Source organism: Apodemus sylvaticus, chromosome 12 (genome assembly GCF_947179515.1).
Source record: "Apodemus sylvaticus chromosome 12, mApoSyl1.1, whole genome shotgun sequence".
In the NCBI taxonomy this organism is placed as follows: Eukaryota; Metazoa; Chordata; class Mammalia; order Rodentia; family Muridae; genus Apodemus; species Apodemus sylvaticus.
The window spans coordinates 99,849,293-99,873,187 of NC_067483.1; the positions used below are offsets into that span (position 1 = coordinate 99,849,293).

General features: G+C 46.9%; 1 protein-coding gene across 2 annotated transcripts in view; it reads left to right on the forward strand.

Moving 5' to 3' along the window:
- Kcnh1 (potassium voltage-gated channel subfamily H member 1) overlaps positions 1–23,895 on the forward strand; it is a 317,409-nt gene that overhangs the window by 119,666 nt on the left and 173,848 nt on the right. The gene's annotated exons all lie outside the window — the stretch shown is intronic.

The window sequence follows — 23,895 nt, forward strand, 5'->3', positions numbered from 1 at the left end:
CTCTTGACCCTCAGAGGTTCCTGTGTGTTCATTGATGAATCAGATGCACATGAAATCTGTCAAACATGTGCAGAACTTTAGAAGCTCTTTCAAATCATGAAATAACCATTCTAGAGGGAAAAAAATGGACTCCCTAAAAGGGGGAAAAACCTGTCTTGATTTATAGCGTTTTCTAACTCCAAAGTATAGGTCCTTGTCCTGTGGCTGACCCCGGGCTCCCCACAGGGCTTCCCTTGAACTCCAGTCTGGAAGCACACAAACAGGGTTATGTAAGCCAGACACAGATGGGTGCAGCCTTGAGTATGGATGACCGTAGACTGGAACACAATAGAAAGTAGAGTGCTTGGTAATTACTACTTTTGATTTGGACAAGGCCTGTTTGAAGCTTATATAACTTTTTTTTTTTAAACAATCAGCTCCAAATATCTCTGGAAACGACTGCTCTCTAGAGCTGGCTCAGGCACAGGATGAATAATAGCAGCCAGAAAAGACTGAGACATCGAACATAAGGAAAAGACCACAAGTAAAACCTCATGGAACCAAGCTGTTGCTTCGATGACTGTAAAATCTTAAATGCTTCTATTTAGCAGAGAATAAAGACTTGAAATAATGAAAGAAGCCTTTGGCTGGCAAGCAAGGCAGTTAAAGATGTATGCATCCTTAAGAGAAGAGGAAGGACAGGGAAGATGGAAGCAGAAGTTAGAGAAATACTAAAAAATACAAAAGCAAGATAAGTGGCTTCAATGACACTTGCTCTCCAGATAGATAAGATCTCAGTGAACTTGTTCCAGGAAGAGAGGGGGACAGACGCCACAGAGAAGACTGGGGCAGTTGCTTAGACCATGAGAGACAAAGAGGGCCATGTGGGGGAGAAGCCATGGAGTTTGTAGGAGGAATAATAAACAGACTGAACTACAAGAGAAAGCCCCAATGCTAACAATCCCAAAGTCATTTATAGTCACCATTTATAGTCCAGTGTGTTTCTAATAAAGTATGAGCGCTGTTTCAGCACCGATGATGTGTTTTATAAAAAGATGGAGAAAAGGAAGGAATATGTTTGGTAAAGGTGCAGTATGGTGTGGGGGAAGGAGTGCCTCTGCGGGCCCATGCTGAGGCATCCCTTCCCCTGAGGTACCAATGACAGTATAGTGCAGAATAGAGTTTATTCAGGGCATGGGGTGGGGAGTTGAGAGAAAGGCAGAGAGAGGGGGTGGAGAGGGAAGGAGGAGGAGGAGGAGGGGGAGGAGCTGGCCATGAGCATGTGGCGAGAGAGGGAAGAGGGTAAGGGAGCAAGAGCCAGAGAAGAGGGCAAGAGAATAAGAGAGCAAGAGAACAAGGAGGGGTGAGCAGTCCCTTCTCTAGTGAGTCAGGTACACCTGGCTGTTGCCAGGTAACTGTGGGCAGAGCCTAGACTAAATGCCAACATCTACCACATTTACAATACATATATTTATAACTGGTCTGTGTCTTAAAGTTGTACTTTACTTATTCTTTGACAATTTCACACATGTATACAGTGTATCTTGATCCTATCTACACCTAGCTCCTCCTAGACACACCCCGAACACATCCCTCCTCCCGTCCATGCTATCTGCTCCTTTCCCCTTTGTAGACTGCTGGAATGTTGATTTGATCTTGTCAGGGTGACCATAGCTGCAGCAAGTCATGTTTTCTGGGGCCACATCCTATCCAGAAGGCAGCGTTTGTATGCACCTCATAGCCTCGCGCTTACATTCTTTCTGTCCTCTCTTCTGCAATGTTTCCAGAGCATAGGCTTTCTCCCTTCTCCTCCCCCTCTCCTTCCCCTTCTCCCTCTCCCTCTCTCTCCCTCCTACCTTCCCCCTCCCCTCTGTCCTCCTACCCTCCCCCCCCCATGCACACGTGTGTGTGTGTGTGTGTGTGTGTGTGTGTGTGTGTTTGGTGTGTGTGTGTGTGTTTGGTGTGTGTAATTCAAATGCCCCAGTTAGGGCCGAGCACTCACAGTCCCTTATTCTCCATGTTTTGACCAGTTGTGACCCTCTGCATTAGAGTGCTGTGCACTGTAAAAAGAAGTTTCTCTGGCAGAACTAATCTATGAGTGTAACTATAAGTAAGTATTTAGAAGGAAGTTTAATGACCCATCCATTTAGCTAAGCAATAACAAGAGGTCTGTATCCCACTAGCAAGGCATACCGCTTCCTAAGCCATGAGCTTTTGGCCTGGTTTCCAGCACCAGGCACACATTCCCTCCTGTGGAACAAGTCTTGGATCCCATCAGAAAGTGTTAATCCTGAGGAGATGAAGGAGCAAGTTCAAACTGAGTACATTCTAGGCTGGCCTGCCTAAGGAAATCTCTCCTAAAGAGACCTAAGGGTGTTCAACTTGTGTGAGAGAGTTGCTAGTTGTTCATTGTTAAAAAGATACAATGGCAAGGAGAGGAACAAAGGTAACAGCATGCATCAGGACCAGGAACTTACTCTTGATTGCAAATAGAGGTCTTAATTAGCAGGGACCTGACACAGGACCAATGGACTCATCTCACAGGTAGCTCTTAGCAGGAAGGAAACTGTTTTAACTATAAACAGAACCCTTATCCTGCAAAGTATGTTTTCTGTTTTGATTTTATTTCAGCCTGTAAGGTATTTATTCTGGCCTTGGCTTCACAAAGGTATTTGGTAAGCCCATATGGTTACCCTATATGCTAACTGCGTATGGTTACCCCATAAATTTACCCCATTTGGTTACCCCATATGGTTATCCTGTATGGTTACTGTTGGGGTTTTGTCTAAGCTCCACCCCACACCTACCTGGCAATAGCCAGGTATGCCCCGCCCCAGAGATCTGGCCCACTATAAGAGGGGCTACTTGCTCCTCCTCTCCCTCTTTGCTCTCCGTTCTCCCACATACTCTCTCACCTCTCTGCCCCTGGGGCTCTTCCCCCCTCCACGTGGTCATGGCCAGCCTCCACTCTCTCTATTCTCTCTCTCTCTCTCTCTCTCTCTCTCTCTCTCTCTCCCTCTCCCTCTCCCTCTCCCTCTCCCTCTCCCTCTCCCTCTCCCTCTCCCTCTCCCTCTCCCTCTCTCACTAACTCCCATCCCCTACTCTGAATAAACTCTATTCTATACCATGTCTGTGTGTGTGTGGTCCTTCAGGGGCAGAGGTGCCCAGGCAAGGGCCCGCCTGGACACCTTCCCCCACGCCGCCTAGCCACACTCACCTAACCCCCTATACTCTCCCCTTTTAAGCCCTTTCATCTTGGTGCTGAAAGTCCTTTCAGTTACCTCATATAGTTACTCCACATGGTTACCCCCAAATGGTTACCCTATATGGTTACCCCATTTGGTTACCTCATATGGTTACCTTGTATGGTTACCCCATATGGTTACCTCACATGGTTACCATAATGGTCATGCCAGTATTGCCTCCTGGACTTACCTTTCCTGGATGAGTTTTACAGTGTTCATGATTCATTCATGGATAATACTGCTGATGACTTTATTTCTCCCTTGGCCTGCATAGCATCACTGTGGTTTTACATGAACTTTTTCAGAGAATGGAAAAATAAGGCACAATATAAATCCATGCTGTATGTCCAATTGACTCAAAAAAACCAAAGTACACAGGCTAGCTGTTGCAGGAAGGCAAACCGGTGAAATTTGTAACCAAACAGGGAGTCAGGAATCCTGTAGCACAATAGTCAGGCATCTGGATTGAGCTTGTTTCTTCCAATAAGGCATGGGGGTGTCAATATTAGAAAATGCAGAAATATAATTTATTATAGTGAAAATGAAAGTGGGCAATCTGGATGATTATCTTATAATTTAGAAAAGCCACTTTATTAAAAGTCAATATCCTTCCTTAACTAAAAATAATTAGCAAATTGGGATAGAAGGGTGCCTTTAATTTGATAAAGAACAATATGTACTCAAAAATCTCTGAAGACATTATTTTAATGAAGAATATTTTAGAAACATTTATACAATGAATTGGGAGGATGACAGTGATGTTTACTGTCCCTGCTTAAAGTTGAGACTCTTTTTGTTTGTTTGTTTTTTTGGAGACAGGGTTTCTCTGTGTAGCCCTGGCTGTCCTGGAACTCACTCTGTAGACCCGGCTGGCCTCGAACTCAGAAATCCACCTGCCTCTGCCTCCCAGAGTGCTGGGATTACAGGTGTGTGCCACCACCATCCGGCCTGAGACTTTACAAGGAAATGAACAAATATACTAAACACTGGCAGGGAAAGAAGGACTGAAGAAGGAAAAGCATAGGGGAAGGTGCCCTCTGGCAGTTACAGGAGTTCCCAGGATAGCTTGGTTTGCAGGTACTGTGCTGCTGATTTAGGATAAAAACCTGGCTGGACTGATGGGAGACAGATGGATGGACGGACGGACAGATGGACAGACAAGCACGAATTCTGCCAGCCAGGTTACCTCCCTAGCACCAGCTAGGTGTGGCAGTGCACACCTGCAATCCTGGGAAGTGAAGTAATAGGATCAGGAGCTCACAGCTGTCCATGGATGTGCAGGGAGTTTGAGGCCAGCCTGGACTACCAAAAACCTGACACACCGAAAGGGAAAGGCGGCGGCGACATTGCAGGCTACTGTGAAAGGGAGGCTCGCTGAGCATGCACGCTGCTCACACAGTAAATGCCAATGATTCTGTCTTACCATACACAAAGGTAAAAATGCCAGATAAGTTCTTGACAAACACAAAAGACAAAACTTTGAAGTTTAGACGATGTTAAGCGGCTGCCATGTCTTTCACATAGGCTGGCAGTTTCCTAAGGCCGTTCTAAAGGAGAAAACCACAAGAGTTTGATTTAACCACATTAAAAGTGGGAATTAAAATAACAATTTTCATTCTGAAGAGGCAGCATGAAGAAAATGAAGAGGCAGGTTACCTGAAAAATATTCTCGCGAATGTTATCAATACAGAGGGCAAGCGGCACAAAGGCAGTTTTAAGAAGTCCTAAGGAGGTTAGTAAGAGGCCAGACAACTAATCCTGTTAATAAGCCGAATGCAGAGAGCCCCAGGCTGTCTCTATCAGTAGGGAGTAGCCAACAGTGGACTGTTACCACACAGAGAGAACCAGCAGGCCGGTTACCTCAGCAACACAGCTAAGTGAAAACTCATGTCTCCCTAGGCCAAGTTCAGAGCTAGGAAAACGTGAGAGCTATTTGTGTTATGTTCAGAAGACTCAAGGGTGATCAACATGGGCTAGGATGGAGGGAAGCAAGAAAGAGAGACAAAGACAGAGAGAGACGCAGACACAGAGAGAGACAGAAAGAGACAGAGATAGAGAGTAACAGGGAGAGAGACAGAGAGATACAGAGATAGAGAGACAGAGATAGAGACAGAGAGACAGAAACAGACACAGAGAGATACAGAGACACAGAGAGATACAGAGAGACAGGTGTGTGGTGTGTATGGGGTGTGTGTGTGTGTGTGTGTGTGTGTGCTTGAGTATGCATGTGAAAAAGCATGTCGTGTGTGAGAGAGAGGGAGAGACAGACAGACGAGAGAGACAGAGAAACAGAGTGACTTACTCAGAAACACATAGAGACAGACAGAAACAGAGAGACTTGGATGGTAGGAGGACAGAGCTGGGGTGGGGTGGGGGTGGGACTAGGAGCTTGAGATTGAGAGTCTGCCCAAAATGAAATAACAGGGAGTAGACATACCCATGTTCTCACACTACTGCCTGTCAGACTGCAGAGGATCTGACCTTTGAGTGAAGGAAACTCTGGGCCTTTATGTGTGTAGCTCTCTACCTGCAGAGAATCTTCTGACTGACTGTAGGGCCTTCCAGCAAGTGCAAGAACTCCCTACCAGATAGTGCAAAAGCCTCATGATCTGTGTGAGTGCTGAAATTATTCTGCTTTAGCTTGAAGGTGTCACACATATGTAACCCTGACACTGAGGGTGCTGAGGCAGGGACCTTGTGAGTTCCAGTTCAGCCTGAAGACTGAGACTCTGTCTCCAAACTAAGCCAAGGCAACCTAAACATCAGCAAACTATACCATCTGATCTCAGGGCTGCGAGAAAACTTAACTACATTTAAACTGCAGTGGTTTCACTTAACAAACAAGGATTTATTCAGCTCATGAAAGAACTGCAGAGGGAGAGCCACATGACCCACAGTGAGGAGCATACCGGTCAACTAAAACAAAGCCCAGAACAACACAGCAGCCACAACAGCAGATGGGGCAGCAGTAGCCCTCACTACAGTGCACCGCATATTCCAGAAACAAGGGGGACCAGCTCCTTAGCACGTGCATAATGCCTATACGAGACTTGCTGCCCTGGGTTTCCTGTACAGCAAGAAGCATGCTGGGAGACTTGTGGGATTATAACTCACAATATTGGAGTCTTGAGGACATTGGAATGGACATTGCCAGCAAGGGGACTCTGGAAGGGTGGAGCATCTGGGAGGTCATACTGTTTTCTGAAGTTTCTGTGATTAGGATGATTGGCCTGCCGGGAACATGTCGTGCAAGTCATGTGTCTAATATGGGATTGTAATCAAAGCCTGGAATGAACTCCAGCATCTCAACAAAGACAAATACCGTACTAACAAAAAGGCAAAACCCTCAGATATTCAGTCAACTATAAGCGTGGCAGATAGACGCATGCAAGATGTCACCCGTCACCAGCTGTGAAGGCTTTAAAGCAGGCACGTCCCACTGAGGACAGCTGGAACAGACCAGTCAGAGTGTGTGAAGACTGACAGCCCACCCACGTAGACCCACCCACGTAGACCCACCCACATCGAGGAGGCTGCTGGGGATGTGGCTCTCAGCTCACCAGCGCTAAGGTCTGCCCCGGCAGCCATTTTGGAAAGGTTGAGAAGTTTCTGAAAGAATTAAACAGACCTGGTACCTAGCCACTGATTTCGTCTGCCAGAGAGAAAGACTGCGGCTAGTTTAAAGCTGATGCAACCTTGTGGCAGCTTTGTCAGACCTTACATAACAGCACAGTCCCAAATCCTTCCGTGGATAATGGATTGGCAAATTGAAGTTCATTTTGATAGCAGGTTACCTCTCTTCAGCAATGAAGAGGGTGAACTCTGGGTGCCTTTTAACAGCATGACAAGTTTGAGTAAAAACCGTATGCAGCGCGTTTCAATTAATACAAAGTTCTGAAAAAATGTGACTCATTGTGGTAGAAAACAGCTTGAGGTTTTGCCTGAGAAAAGAGGTAGGCTGTTTGACATGGGAGGTTGTGGTAGGGTGAGAGGAAGCATCATGGGTGATGGGTTCCATGCATGCAGTTGTTACACCTCAGTATACTTCTCTGTAAAACAAGAATCTGGTATCTGGGAACCTCTGAGGAGGCTGGGAAAGAAAGCATAGGTAGAGGAGCCAGGGTTGTTGTATCCTCCTCACACTGTGAGCAGGCTCAGTGTCGCCCTAGAACAAGGGTATTGCTGTATCCTTCTCCTTACACTGTTGAGTGTGCTCAGTGTCATCGTAGAACATGCATACTTAGATCAATTTTGCTTATGTGAACATGGGGTAATATAGTTAGCAGAATATATTATCTGGCAGGAATGGACATTTCTGGTAGAAATGGTGTCTTAATTTTAAGTTCCAATGTGAGAGGATGCGTGGCCAGAAAGGACACTGCAGCTGTCTGCAGGGATCAGAAGGAAGAGAGGGAGGGGAGGCTTTGGGTGCATTCTGAAAGATTTGGGCACTCACTTGGAGAGTGTGTGCAGGGAGATGATTGTAGAAGAATCTGGAATTCTTTATGCAGATCTGATTAGAAGGAATTATCCCTGCATTGAGGGCTCCCTGCCATTGGAGTAATCTATGCAAGAGGAGATAAGAGCTGTGGCAATGGCGGGGAGAGGGATGGGCTCAAGAAATTTCCAGAAAGGCAGGAGAAAGAAAGTAAGCGAGGGTTGTCACAGAGGCCAGTGGCAGGGAAACAGTTCAAAGCAAACACAACTGTGGGCATACCACATCTTTCAGAGATAGCAATTACTCAACCTGGGGCCTACAGCAGATGTGGAATAGCCTATGGTAGGAACAGCCCTGAGGGCCGTGGTCCTGAGCGGGTGTGACAGCCGGGCTTGGATCAGCTCAGTTGGTGGAGGATTGGTGGTCCTTGGTGAGAGTTTCCATAGTCTGTGCCTGGGCAGAGGGAAAGGCTTGCTTATACATGGAGGGGAAGAAGGAGACGTTGCAGGCACTGTAGGACTGAGAAATGGGGTACACCAAGATGGGGATCAGCAGAGGAATTGTTCTTATCCTTCAAATGAAGATATCTTTTCTTCTGAGTATCTAGAAATTGGGCCTGGAGGTGGGGTGCAGTTGCAAAGGTGGGAGACTAGATTTGGGGATACTGGTTATCTGGGCCAGATAAGAGTGGGACGGACTTTTGAGACTGAGATTTGCACTGTCTCTGTAAATCAAAGGAGGAGGTAACACAAACCAAGCAGCCAAATAAGAGCCCTCATGAAAACACGGTTGTCCAGCTCGTGTAACATACAGGAGGACATAACCGCCAGTGTGCATCATTCCCCAGGGAGCTGTGGAGTAAGCAACCCCAGCAAGCCTGCGTGGAAGCCTCAGTTCCAGGCTAGACTGAGATGAGGAAGTCTCCACAGTAAGGAAGCTTTGTGGGTTTCTCTGTAAAATGAATCTTTAGCCGATGGGACAACCCAGTGTTAGTGGATGCTCCTGAGCGTGTCCTTTGTAGAAAGATGGATGCCCTGGGTGGTAAAAATGATAGTCATAGGATGGCAATGACTAATTCTAATTTCTGCTCTAGTTCAGATCTCTGATACTCTGATCCCTCTTGATATCTGCCTTTCTCCCAGAACCATACACTCCATAAAGTGGGCAGCCTGGGCTACCTAGAGAGGCTCTGAGACTCAAAACAGAAACAGACAGCTTGGTCAGTGAAAAAGGTAGTGATGCTCAGAGACATTTCAGACTTCTGGGTTCTGGGCTTGGCTAATTCAGTCCTTAGGGTAAATCTTCATGCTCTCTGCCTTTCTCTGTATGGGACTGTGCACAGTGTCCTGAGGATTATGCCTTTTCCAAAGCTTTTCCTCACATTCGGACTTTGATATAGGATCTGTTGTGCCTAGCAACACATGCTTTATGTAGACCTGGTATCTGTACTAATCTTCGTAGGTGACTTTGAATATTATGTCTATACCTGTGCTTTATTTGAAATAAAGAGAAAAACTTAGAGTAATGGAAAAGAAAAAAGATTAGCCAGTTTTAATGTTCACTTTTTCTAATGTTAGAGCCAGGACTGGCACACAGTGAGGGCTCTGCACACTGGCTGTGTGTTTCTACAGGTAGGTGGGGATTTATGGATAGAACACACATTGTTCATGTTAGGGACCAATGAAAGAGAGACTGTGCAGTGTGCATTGGTGTGTGTCAGGGACCCGTGGAGCTGGGATGAAGCCTGTGTGGTTGGAGACCTTCATATGAATGGAGACATCCATAGAGCCTTGTGAAGGAACAGGTCCTGAGACATGATACAGGCAGTGGTAAGGAAAGAGAAGGAAAACTGGGTCCTCAGGGCCAGAGTCTTATGGCATGGCTGAAAAATGTCCCTTTGGAAGATGCTTGGAACTGATGCACAAGGTTGCAAACCCTAAGCAAGTGACAGAGAGTGGCCAATGGGAGAGAGATGGCAGCGGGACGCTACAAGGAGTGGGACCAGGTGGCTTACACCCAAGAAAGAAAGCGCGTCTGCAGTAAGAGAGAGGGAAACATTCTGTTCTAGATAGCATTGTTGTTACTGAAGCCGGTGCAGATCAGGAAGTTCAGTCTGGGAGCTGTCCTCTTTGTGGTGAGGGACTACAGCTCTGCTCTTTGCCTTGAGTAACATATTTCTTTTTATTCACGATGCATAGTTGCTAGTTACCATAAGGATTTGATATTATAATAACATGACAGTATTATAGAAAAAGATTAATCTCTTGGATTTTATCCTGTGGCAGATAATGTTTTTTTCCATTCCAGAGGAAAGCTTATCTTGTTAACCCCCAGAACCATGACCAGGAAAACCAAGAAGAAATGTTTCTGCAAGGCAGTTTCATAAACACAGTCCCACAGGCTGTGAGTAGATTGATAGCTTCCGTTAGCTCCACTACAGAGGAGCCCGTCACAGCGGCTCGGCCCTGTTCTGCCAATTGTACATTGCAGGTTAAGTGCCTTTGGTACCCAGAATGTATTCCTCGTATAGTTAGCATGTCTCCACCTCACTTTGGCTGCTGGAGATGACACTTTGCAGGCTCTACTCGTGTTTCCTCACATTCACAGTTTTGTTAGAGGTACTCAGGTTTCACCCTCATTCCCTCTGTACCCCTGTGCAGAAATGTCCATCCAGGGAACCTCCTGAGACCTCAGAGAACAGGTCTTACACTGGCCTGAATTTGGAACCTTAGGGCCATTTCACTCTGGAGGTATTCTTGCTGTGCCGCACATGTTGGTTGGCACTTTCTAGAAAACCTCCTTCCCTCTCTTTAGGAATGACTCTACTTAATTTATTTCTTTTGTATTCTGTGTAGAACTTTCTATATTTAGTAAATATCTTGTTAACACTCTGTTTGTATTTGTGTGTGTGTGTATATGTGTGTGTACAAGTATGTGTGTATCTGTGTTTGTGTGCATGAGCATACACGCATGCATTTGGTTGCTATCTGTGTCTCCCATTAGAGGCCAAGTACTGTGAAAGTGGAAATCCTTTGATTTAGCATTGAATCATGGGGCCCAGCCTCTTGCTTACAGAGCCACCCACATGTGAGTCTTTCAATTGCTTACCTGTTGTTTTTATGTCTTTAAAAAAGGGAACCCTTTACCTACAAGGGTTCTAGAACAAGTATAGCGTGGGACAGGGACTCCTAGTTATATATCTGTTTTTGTTCTTCTGTTTCTGTGGCTTGGTGGACTTCTCTTCCTTGACCCTCTGTTTTTAAAGCATGTTATATTCCATCAGAGCAGGTTCCACATGACTGGTTGCTATTCACCCGCCATTCTTCCTTGTTTAAAATCCTGCCCACACCCAGACCACTGGTTCGTCTCTGTAGAATGTTATCTCATAATGTTGCTAAGGCCTATCACTATAATACGTGGGTTTGTGTACAGAATAAAATTATTTTTGCGGCAGCTTGAAATGGTCCAGAATAATGACCAGATAAATCTTGTTCTTGGCAATAGACCTAGCTGTGGCAGATCTGCAGAGAGTACGGCATGTCAGAAGTTTAGAGGGTCCTCTATCCCTTCCATCGCCAGCCCACCCCTCTCTCTGGTTGATTGCTTAACCCTTTATTTTTCAAGATAGGGTTTCTCTGTGTAGCCCTGGCTGTCCTGGAACACACTCTGTGGACCAGGCTGGCCTAGAACTCAGAAATCAGTCTGCCTCTGATTCCCAAGTGCTGGGATTGAAGACATGTGCCACCACTTCTGGAGTAGTCTAGGAGGTGCTAACTCGTCCTGACTTTGCTTTGTCTGGGGTAAAAGAAGCTATCATGAGAACTGATAGTGGAGGCAAGGGTTAAACAAGCATACGTCCCTGTATTTGAATTGCATAATCTAGTGGTAACCTATAAGTTGAGATCAATGATGGAAGACTTCCTGGAGGAAGGAGGACCAGGGTGTGTGTGTGTGTGTGTGTGTGTGTGTGTGTGTGTGTATGTGTGTGAGATCTAGACCAGCAGTGTGGCTGGCTTTCAGTGGCTCTAACAGTCCCAGGAAAACTTATGCTATCTCTGCCTCTCTGTCTAAATACCCAAATCACACTATAGTATTAAAGAAACTATGCACTGCATATCTCTTTAGCTTAGGGGTCAGCCAGCTGTGGCCTGTAGACCAAAGCTGGTACGAACTTGTTTTTATATAGTCCAGGAGCTAAGAATATTTAACACTTCACACTTCAAAGGGTTTAATAAGCTCGAAAAGAATACTACTTTGTGATATTAGAAAATTATACAAAATTCACATTTTTGGTGTTTCCCCAGAAGCTCTGTGAGAATGGAGGCATATCCCTTTGTTTATATTCTGGCTGAGGTTGCTCTGGGGCTCTGAGGGCTGAGTGGAGATGCTGTGAAGTGTGAAACCATGAAGGCTGAAGACTCCGGGCATTTGGCTTTCCACAGATAACGCTTGCTGACCCACACCCTAACACAATTTACTGATCACTGTCCTAACACAATGATTTTCTTCATTTTTCCCACTTCCTCCCAGCTTTCAGCTAAAATGCAAGCGTGATTTATGTTGCTGTACACATTTTATATACAGAGTGTCTTGCTGAGCCCTAAACCCTTTTCTGTAATAGTCACCATAATTATGATTTTAATGAGCTTGTATTTGTATAGTGCTCTGAAATGTGAAAAGAATGCCTTATACCCATAGCCGTGGTTTATTATCACCACCACCCACGTGAGAGGAGGGAGCGTTCATTTCGTGAACTTGCATAGCTATTAAGCCCTGCAAGGGGACCCCACAGAGAGCCAGCAGAAAGCTAGGATTTCTGACCCAAATCCCCCCTTTGTATTACTTTACTGATAACTATATAATCTGTCCACAAGTTAATACAGCCTACTTTAACATTTTTCTTCTCTTTGTATGTGTATGTGGTGTGTGTATGTATGTATGTATGTATGTATACATGTATGTAAGTTCTTGCATGCGTGGGAGTGTGCACATGTGGAAGCCTGAAGTTAATGGCACGAATCATCCTCAATCACTTTCCTGCCTTATTCACTGAGGCAAGGCCTCTCAGTCAAACCTAGAGCTTATCCATGTGACCACTATTACCAGCCAGTTTGTTCTGGGAATCCTGTTTCCCCATTCCAAGGTTGGAAATATGGGCAGGCCAGTATACCCACTGAATGAAAAAAAATTAAAATAAAAAAGGAAGGAGTATGGCTTTTCCTAGGCTTGATAGGGGAAAAGGTTTAGAGTGCATAGCCAGAGGCAGAGACATCTGGGAGAGTCCAGAGTGGTCCTGACCCTGAGCTACAGGAGGGGAAGGAGAAGAACCAGGTACAGCAGCCAGGAGGCCCAAGGAGGAGGAAGCCCCTATCCCCCCCCCCCTCCCAGTGCTGGAGAAGTTTAGAGTAGGGGGCAGGGTATAGCAGTCATAACCTACAACAGGTAGGGACTGGAGTCCAGGTCGGCTTTGATATGTTAAATAGGCACTGAAGTCTTTGGTTTCAGATTTGAGACCTAATACCCATCTGGAATTTTACTTGGTTTCTGGGGATCAGAACCCTGGTTCTCTCACCTGTGCCTTAAGCCCTTTAACCTGTGAGCCATCATCCAGCAAGTCTTCTTTAATGAACAGTTCCTCCCTTCCTTGTTGGTGAGGAGGCTTCTCTTGTTCTGTGATGGACAGAACATCATCTGCATGGCTGGCTGTGTAGTTCATATTTTACTGTTCATGAAAAGGGCTGACATGGACATCCTCTTTGCTTTGCTTTTCTGCAGTGACCCAGCAGTGTAGAGCTGTGAGTGGAAGGTCACTCTAGGGCAGGGTCTCAGCCAATCTCACCATCAGGGTGGTGGAGCGGGTCCCACAGAGTCTGGGGACTGTGAGGGCTCCATCCAGTCAACTGGGCCACGCACGGCTCAGTGGGCCGTGTGCCTGACACTCAGAGCAGGCTAGCTGTGGTCAGAGGGATGAGCTGCAAGCTGGCCAGGTGGAGAGTGTGGCGTGTGAGAAAAGCTGTCGTAGAAGGGGCATCCCCCTGTGTGGGACTATCAGTGAGATGCCGCTAGACTGGTGGGGAGAGAACTCCGAGTGCCATGAGTGGCACAAGTCAGGGTGTGGATAGGGAGGAGTAAGAAATCACCCACGCTGAACTCCCCCACCCCTGATGGAGATCGGGAAAGTGGGAATGGAGCTTCTTTGTGGCTGCCACCAAACCCAGAGGAAGCACAGGGTGTTTTCCTGGACAGTCTGGGGTTCTAAACTGGGAGCAGCGTAGTAGCAACTATCTGTCAGGTAGGGAAACAAGCCGGGAAGGATTTCTGATTCCCAGACAGGTTTCTGCCACTGGGCTTCCCAAGGCAGCAGGGGTGCCCAGGCTTCCATGACACCAACCATGTTCAGTCAGTCCTCAGAAAGCACGGGGCTTTCCTCAGTCCTTATCTAAAGGGGATGCGAAGGCTGGCCTTCGTACTGTGGTCCCTCCAAGATATCTGTAGTCAGTTTATGAAGAGAGATGGGGCAACACTCGTGAAGGGGATCTGCAAACTCTGAAGAGTTGGACAGATGCTATGTGTGCCTCCTCGTGGCCTGCAAAGCACCCTCCACCCCCCCACTCCATACCCCCTACCCCATTACCCCCCAACACCGCAAGCAAGCAAGCAAGCAAGCAAGCAAGCAAGGAAGCAAGCGTGTTGCGTGTTTGCATTATCCTCTGGGCAGCGCTCTGGGAGGCAGTCCATAAAGCAGCCTCTGCACTGGTCATGCACATACAGGCCCCGAGAGCCTGGGCCGGGACCAGACGGGTCTTCTAGACTGGGGAGCTGCTCTGTTTTTCATCAGGCTTTCTGTAAGGGCTCTCTGGAGAAGATTAACATTTGAGAAACAGCCTCAAGGTGAGCTGGAATTATCAGGTGTGAGCTCTATGCACTGGGGAAGTGAGTGTGGAGGCCCCAGAGCGTTGGAAAAGCAGGGCCCATTCAGTGAGGGCTGTGTGAGTCACAGCAGAGGGTAAGGCAGGAACAGGGACAGTGACTTTGGTTTCCATCCTGTCCTCAGGAGGCCTGGTGACTTCCCTTCCCCTCCCCTCCCCAGCCTTCTTGATCCACCTTGGTCTGCCACTTGCTCTGAGCTTCACCACTTGCTCTGTTATCTTGGGCATGCTACAACCTTTGGGGTCAAACTCATTATGTAGCTGGGTGTGACCTTGAACTTCTGAACCTCTTGCCTTCCCCTTCCAAATGTTAGGATTGCAGACATGGACCACCATATCTAAGAAAAAAAGTGTTTATGTTGTACTGACACTTTTTTAAAGGTTTATTTATTTATTATATGTAAGTACCCTGTAGCTGTCTTCAGACACACCAGAAAAGGGCATCAGATCTCATTACAGATGGTTGTGAGCTACCATGTGGTTGCTGGGATTTGAAATCAGGACCCCCTGGAAGAGTAGTCAGTGCTCTTAACCTCTGAGCCATCTCCTCAGCCCATACTGAAACTTCTTAATGATGTGTTTTGAGTGTAGGCACTTCATGTGGTAAGTGTGACCTCTCTTAACTCCCACGGCCCCTCAAAAGTTGGAACTACTGTGATTCTCACTTTACAAAGAAGGAAACTGAGGCTCAGAAAGGTTAGATAAAGGGCCAGGGTGTGCTCTGGGCTCCATCCTCAGCTTTAACAGAAGGCGTGTGGCGGTGCAGGCCTGTGCTAGAGGCTCCAAGGGATGGGCAGGGAAGCAGCTGTTGTTTGGGGAACACTGGTTTTAACTTAGAGAGGTAAAGACTGTGCTCTGGTGGATGGTGGTGAAGACCTGTGCAGCAGTGTGGACGTCTGAAGGCTCTTGAGCCAACCCATAAAAGTGGGTTCAACCTGGGCCTGATGGTGCGCAGTTACTCCGACTGCCCCGGAGGCCGAGGCAGGAGGATTTCAAGGTCAAGGACTTCTTGTCCTGTAGAGCAAGCAAAACCCCAGCGATTAAACGTTCCCCTATGAAGTGGGTGATGAAGTAAGACCTTAAGTTCATTCACTAGTAATAAAGTTTATCTTAACATGCATAAAGTGGTTAGGTTTGAAGTGTATTTTACCACAGTAAAATCAGCGCATTCTGGTTTCCTCTCATTTTCTACACGTTAGTGTGCAGCACATGAGGACCAGGGTTGGTATCTGTCTGTCAGTCTGTTCTGTCTCCAGAATGAGCCATATTTCACATACTCTGTCCCCACCTCCTTCACGTGAGGATCACAGGCTGGGTGACCTCTGGGTGCTCTGGTGGTCCTAGCACCCCTGAATCCTGGGGAGTGGAGATCTGGCAAGGCCAGTGGTTTCTGTTAGCCACTGCTCTTTATTAGTGATGCCTGCTTAGTCCTTGTCTGCTGCCTTTGCAGCCCAGGACTCTGCTCTTCACAAATCTGGGGTGGCTTCTGAGTGTCACCAGGAAGATCCCTTAGGTCACTGTCTTAGTCAAGGTTTCTATTGCTGCGATGAAACACCATGACCAAAAGCAAGCAGGGGAGGAAAGGGTTTCTTTAGCTTGCACTTCCACATTGTAATCCATCATTGAAGGAAGTTAGGACAGGAAGTCAAACAGGAACTTGGAGGCAGGAGCTGATGCAGAGGCCTTGGAGGGGTGCTGCTTGCTGGCTTGCTCCCATGGCTTGCTCAGCCTGCTTTCTTACAGAATCCAGGACCACAGAGATGGTACCACTCACGATACTCTGGGCCCTCCCCTGTCAATCACCCATTAAGAGCCACCCTACAGGCTCGCCTGATTTTAAGGAGGTGTTTTCTCAATTGAGGCTCGCTCCTCTCAGATGACTTTAGCCTATGTCAAGTTGACATAAGCTATCCAGCACAGTCACTATGCATAAGTGTATCATGACTTCAGAAGACATTTGCAGATGGCCCTGTTGCTGCCAGCACTTGCTCTGGACATTGCATATCACCCTTCAGAATGTCCTGCGGGACATTTTCTTATGGCCTCATGACTGTGCTAAGAGCCATGTGAGAAGGGACAGGTAGCACTTCCATTGCTAATCACTAAAACCTCACAAGCAACCAGGGTTTCCCTTGGAAGATGAATGGATGCACCCTGCTACCTACAGACAATGGAATGTTATCCAGTGTTCAGAAGAAGTGAGCTATGAAGTCATGGAAAGACACAGGGAAATCTTGGAATCTGTTACTTAGGAATGAACTCAGCTGCCCCTGGCTACCTGCTAGATGATGCTTTCAGGATAGGACATTCTGGAAAGGACAAAACCACGGCAGTGGTTATAACCATACCAAAGATTGTGTGTGGTTGGGGTGGAGATCAGAGTTTTAGGAGGTTGCTGCATTTGGGCAGGTCTCTTCTCTCCTCTGAGCAGCAGTGACCTCATCTAGGGTCAGGCTGAAACTCTGGGGAGCCTTTGAGTGTTCTGTAATAGTCACCCTGAAGGCCGAATCTGACCCTGCTGTCTCTTGGGCCTAGTATGCAGGGAAACTGTATCTACTAAGAGATGGTGGCTTTCTGTACTTAACGTTCAGAGACCTCAGAACTGTGGGTTTTTTTCCCCAAAAACCTCTGAAAGGAACCATCATTTTTCTTCAGAATATTCCCATGGAGACTTATTTATACTCAGAGGTTAGAGGGCAGCAGAGTTGAGCCCTGTATGTGTTGGTTCCTTCAGCAAATGAAGATGTAAACTGATTCTTACCCAGCATTCCCCTGTGATGGTAGTCTGATTCTTACCCAGCATTCCCCTGTGATGGTAATCTGATTCTTACCCAGCATTCCCCTGTGATGGTAGACTGATTCTTACCCAGCATTCCCCAGTGCTGTGGGAGGAATGACCTCTGAGATCCTGAGGGGTATCAATGAAGGATAGTCAGCATTAAAACCATGAATGAAAAGAAAGGAAACCACAAAGATGGAAGGTCCTTCTTACCTCAGCCTTGGGTCCTGAGAGCCCCTGTTATTCCCTGCATTTCTGAAGTAGGCTTATGCCTACTTTTCCTGGGGGACAAGCTCTGCCTGAGGCTGGCACCTTGTCCAGTGTTTTCTATCTTTCACCCTGAGACAGCTGAGGAAACTCTAGTTTCTTGGGGACCCTTGCTTGGATAGATTGATAGCCAAGAGGGGGAGACACAGTGTCTCTCTAGAGTGTCTTCATTTCTGCCAGGACGGTGCCATTAGCATCGCAGCTACACCCTCACTGACTCAGCCCAGGGGCTCAGGCTGCTAGCCTGTACTTGGCAGTACCATACTCCTGCCTTACATTCCAGAGAACCATTCACCCATCTAAACCAGCTGCTGTAATCCACCTCCTGACTGCCCATTCCCCAGGGGACCTGTGCCACAAATTCCTGGTGTTTGTTACCTGATTGGCTTTTCTGCCTGCACCTTGATCTTTGGTCAGGATGAGACTATCTGAAGTGGTGTATGTTCAGTTAGGGTATGTGTGAGACTTTTAAATCTAAAGAGGCCATGTAGGGACGTATCCATGCCTCTCTGTGCTTCCTAGAAGGATGCTTTCCTAACTGTGGGACTGTTCTGAATATGAAGAGTTCTAGCCAGGAGAGTTGTAAGGGACCAGTGTTCTCCCTGTGACTTTCAGGAAACTCACTTGGCTTTTCACCCACACCAGACTCTGAGCTGTGTTATCCCTAAGATTTAAATCAAATCAGCCCAAAGAAAATATAAACTGTTGTGTCCAGGCTTCAGGGCACTGCTTCCTTTGAGATGAGGGAAAAAAATTGTAGGGTGCTTGGATTCGTCTCACTTTTGTAGAAGAAGAAAACTGAATTTAGTATTCTGAATGTTGAACAAGTGGTTTGACAAACCCAGAATTTCTGTCTCTTCTCCTTTGTTTTTTGTTTGTTTGTTTGTTTTGTTTTTTTTTTCTTTGGTCAACAACCAAGAGTTTATTTCCAGTATCTCCAGAAGGGGAAGCTTGGTATGGAGCACACAGTTTGTGTGCTTGGTATGGAGCACACACCCTTCTGAGTAAGCACAAAGGACAGTCCTTGCAATGATTTCTAACCTTCCTCCAATGGCTGTGTTCTACAGTGACTGCAGATGTGGCTTTTGGACGACATTAGTAGATTAAACAGATAGAAGGGCACAAAGCTCCCCTTGGGCTCAGTACCCACATCCATTCCCTGAGTATGGTCAGCAGACCTGCTACTTGAGCCAGGAGTGCACAGCCTTGTGTGCACAGCCTCGTGCCCCTGCTGATGAGACCTCTGGGTGCAGATGGAGTTTGCTCCGCCCAGGCAGCTTACTTTCTATTTGCCTCAGGCGCTATGAGGGCAGGGATTAGGCTGCCCTGTTTTCATCATTTCTCCTCTGTTCAGGATGTATCTTCTTTACCCAGGTTTCAGAAAATAACCACTGGATTGAATTAAACATGGCTGAAGTACAAGGTTGGAATGAGTAAGGGGAGGCAAATTAAATTTCAGCTTCAGAGAGCAACTTCCAATGAAACCTGGTAAAACCAATTTACCCCATTACCAACAGAAATGGCTCTGAGTTCTCAGAGTATGGAGCATCCTTGAAGTCGTTTCTTTTAAGACAGCACACAGGCAGTTTTTGTTAATAAGGTAGTAAATCTTTGTGTTAGGCAGGCTTCCCCGGAGGAGAGGGAGTGGAGGCTGGTGTAGGTGGCTCATGCTTGCTTTGGCGTGTGCGAGGTCTTGGGTCCCATTGCCAGGACTGTATACATGGCTGTGCTGTAGCAGGCCCAGTATCCAGCACGTGGGAGGTAGAGGCAGGAGGATCAGGAGTTTGTGTCTCCTTGATCTACCATACTGAGTTCTAGGCCACTCTCTATTACATGAGATTAGAAAAAGAGGATTGGGGAGAGAGAGACCTCTAGTGGCAAAGTTGTGTATGTATGTAAAGATAAATACAGGTACACACACACATACAAACACACACAAACAAGGATGGGCACGGCAAGCTAACTCTCACAGTCACTGTACTGGCTGATTTTGTGTGTCAACTTGACACAGGCTAGAGTTACCACAGGGAAAGGAGCCTCAGCTGAGGAAATACTTCCATAAGATCTAGCTGTAAGGCATTTTCTCAATTAGTGATCACAGGAGGAAGAGGGCCCCTTGTGGGTGGTACCATCCCTGGGCTGGTAGTCTTGGGTTCTATAAGAAAGCAAACTGAGCAAGCCAAGGGATGCAAGCCAGTAAGGAACATCCCTCCATGGCCTCTGTGTCAGCTCCTGCTTCCTGACCTGCTTGAGTTCCAGTCCTGACTTCCTTTGGTGATGAACAGCAATGTGGAAATGTAAGCTGAATAAACCCTTTCCTCTCCAACTTGCTTCTTGGTTGTGATGTTTGTACAGGAAAGAAACCCTGACTAAGATAGTCACAGAGGCTGAGCAGGTCCACAATGGTGACTGCCTACAAGCTGCAGAAACAGCAAGGCTGGTGTATGGCTTCATCTAAGAGGTCAGAAGCCTGAGAGATTCGAGGTATAACCTCAACCCCCTCAGTTTAAAACCAAAGGCCCGAGGGACCTCCACCCATGGTCCCTAGTGAAAATTTGAGACCAAGATTAAAGGTCACTGGTCCAAGTCTAAAAGTGGCATTAGACAGCACACTGGCTCCCGAGGGAGCTGCTAGAGGGATGGAAGTCACCTTCCTTTCTTCCTGTTTGATTTTTTTATTCATTTGGGTGCTTAGTCCTTTAGTTGGTGCTGCCCAGAGTCTGAGAAGGTCTCTGTCACTCAGTTCACTGCCCCACATGCCCGTCTCCTTTGTAAACACTCAGACACACCCGGATGGGTACTTTGAACATCCCTCCATCTCTCAACATGACTCACCACATCAGCATTACAATCCTTTTAGCAGACCTCTAGGTTCAGTATCACCACAGTGTAGGTTTCCACTCAACTACACCACAGAATGTCTGTGAAGAGCCGGGACTCACACGTTCATCTGAGGAGTAGGTCTACAATGAACTTGGAAGGTCTCAGGAATCTGGTGATGTCCTCAGTGCCTGAAGGGCTAATGATGGAAATCACATCTCTCGTCGGCACTGTCCTTCTGGACCCAAGGACATGTCAGTCTGCAGCAGAGCAACAGAGGGTGACATGCCCTTCACACCCCAGGGTGCTTTGCCGTTACCTCTGTCTGGCACTTGTTTTTCTTAGACTACCTCATGGCTCACACCCTGTCTCCCTTGGGCCCTTGGCTTGATGCCACGGTCTCCTGAGTGACATGTCTGTGTGTATGCCATGCCTGCTCTGTTCTGTTAGCATAACTTACTTTAGAGTTTTAGCCTGTTATCTGCCTCTCTTAATTCTAGAAGGGTGAAGGTCTGGGTCAGGTTTGTCACTGGCCTGTCTTCAGTGCTTGAATTGTGAGTAGGAGTTCATAGGCATTGGTTACGCTTTGGGGGATATGGACCTCTCATCCTATCTGCTTCGGGGACTGAGGCAGAAGGAATCTGAGTTGAAGGCTTCTCTGACCTGCAGAATAAGTTCAAGGCCAGCCTGGTAAGATTCTATCTCAAGATAAAAAGTAAAGGGAAGCTGAGGTGTAGGTTACTAACCATGCTACCCTGCTCTGCCTGAAGCTCCTCCCATCCCTCAAAACCTGTTTGAAGAACGATTGAAATGGCATTCATGGGGCCTGGAGGAGGACACAATTTCTTGGGGAAGGCAGTGGTTATTGCTAAGTCACTCTTGTTTGGAAAGATGGGTGTGTGTGGAGCTTAGAACTCTCTATTCCTAACTTCAGAGTGCAAGGGAGAATATCAGGGAAAGCGGTGGTGACAGAAAGCCAGGTAAGGAGGTGACAGGCAGACACAGTCCATCAAGATGCAGGTCTTAGACCTCACCACATGAAGTTGAGGAATCATGAGAAGGAGAAGGATGCAGGTGAAGGCCTCCGACCAATGAGAGTAGGAGATGATAACAAAAATGATTTTTATATTTCTAATTTGCCGTGGCTGCCGTCATGTTCCCAAGCAGACGTTGGAGTCTGGTGGAACGATCAGATTGCTGCACTAACACAAGGCCCCATGTTCAGGTCCCAGCGCTCACACGGAAAGCACCAGGAATGGATGACTGTGCACACCTGTAACCCAGCACAGGAGAATTACTGGGGCTTCCTGGCTGCTAGTCTTGCTCCAGCTTTAGTAAGAGACCCTGACTCAGAGGAGTAAAGCAGAGAGTGGTAGAACAGGACACCTGATTCCCTCCTCTGTCCTCAGCAGGCACAACCTATGTGTATGACACCCACACAAACACACATGCATGCCCCCTCCCTCTCACTCTCCCTCTCCCCCCCCCTCTCTCTCTCACACACACACACACACATGCACACACACACACTCTCACACATACAAACACACACATACACATTCACAAGGTGAGGTAAAAACAAATCTAATGAGTGGTTTGTTTGGGTCGCTCATTTAAGTTCATCTAAAAAACTTGCATGAGTCTGAAGCCTGCAGACTGTCCACCTCAGGCCACATTCATCAGTGATGTCACAGAGGAGCCGCAGAGATTCCAGAGTCTGCCTCCCGTCAAGGATGAGCTCCGTAGCTTCTACACTTGCTGCTCTGCTCTTTTTGACCCACCTGGAAACTCCCAGCTCTTCCTAATGACAAAATGCCAATAAGGCATCCAGGGAACTACTTGCAATGTGAGATGGTTTTATGCTGTGAGGAGTCTCTGGAGTAGCCTTGTTTTTTAGTGCATGGCTCTGTCATGTTTTAATGTACTCAAAAGAAAAGAAAGTTTGGAGTGTTCTGTTTTATTGATCCCATGAACTAAGCTACAGGAAAGTAGGGATGTGGGGGAGCCAAATTAATAATGCTAGGATTTCAGCTGCTTATGTGATAAAAGAGAATTCGCACAACCTCTGAGCGATGACATGACACAGTACAGAGACACATCAACGCAGTTCCAGACCCTCCTTACGAAAGGAAGAGAACGCATGCCCTGACCTCAGACTCCTCCTGAGCATGTGCTGTGTGCTACACTTGCTGTGGTATCTTAGATTCCTAAATGGAGGCTGACACTGCTCACCCAACTGGCTTCTAATATGCATGACAGGTGACTCCTATATTCAGGAAGATGCACTTCCTAGTGATGTTTTGGGAACTGAGGACTTAGGGTCATCATGGAAGCCCCACAGTGGAGACAGTGGTGAGCAGAGGATGATTAGATTATTACCAGATGGCAATAATGGTAGGGCAGGCCTTCTTGGCTGAGAGGCCAGTCCAAGGAAGTGCCACATGTATCTACCTACTATGTGGCCATTAGGAGTATAGGTAGAGGATAGGTTGGCCTCTGAGAGCTGGGTGAATGTATTGTGGTGGCCACTGTGATGCAAGAGGAAGGGGCAGAGATATAGAAGGTGGATGAGAAAGGTGGTGCAGGCACTGGTGGCCGGGAAGATGCTTGTGGTGGAAGCGGAGGCATGGGGGGAGGGGTCAAAGGGAAGAGCCAAGGAGAGGCAGACCTCCTTTGGGGACTTCTGGTCGACCTAGTGTTGTTTTGAGCTGTATATGAACTAGGAAAAACAAGAAGGCAGTTTTATGCTGGAAAGCATGCTTTTCTCTGAACTGGGACCCTCAGGAGGAGGAGGTGGCGTGTGGGTGGCTTCGTACATGGTGCTTGATTTCTGACTCATTCCAAAGACTCCTTTGCCTTCCAAAATAATCTCCTTCATGGTGGCTGTAGATGCTGTTCACTCTGTAACTGGAAGCTGGTTACCCTCAGCTAGGGTGCAGAGAGATCCCTGTGGAGAGAGATCTTCCCTTCCCTATCAGTCGACTGCATCTAAGTATGAGGGCTGTGTCTACTCTTTGCATGTGGCAGGGTTGATCACAGCAGAGAGAGGCTACTGACAACTTCCATGCTAATGGTGAACTTTGTTGATAGATAAGAAGCCATCACATCTGTTTCAGGTTCTAGGACTGTGATGCCTGTTTATTTGTCCTGCTATTTATTTACTTTCTGGTACTGAAAAATCAAAGTTAGGCATCCACACAAGGTGGTATGTACCACCATGCTTGGCATCTCAATTAAATTTAATTTTGCAAATGTTTTTCTTAATAATTAAAGTAATGAAAATGACAGAAATTAGGTAAATATATGCATTTATAATAAAATAGGTAAAAGTAGAACAAAAACAGCCTGTGGTTCCTGATTGCTTTCTAATACACACATATTTATTTGCTTATGTGCAATGTAGCGTGATTATATAATTCATTGCCACATGAAATAAAT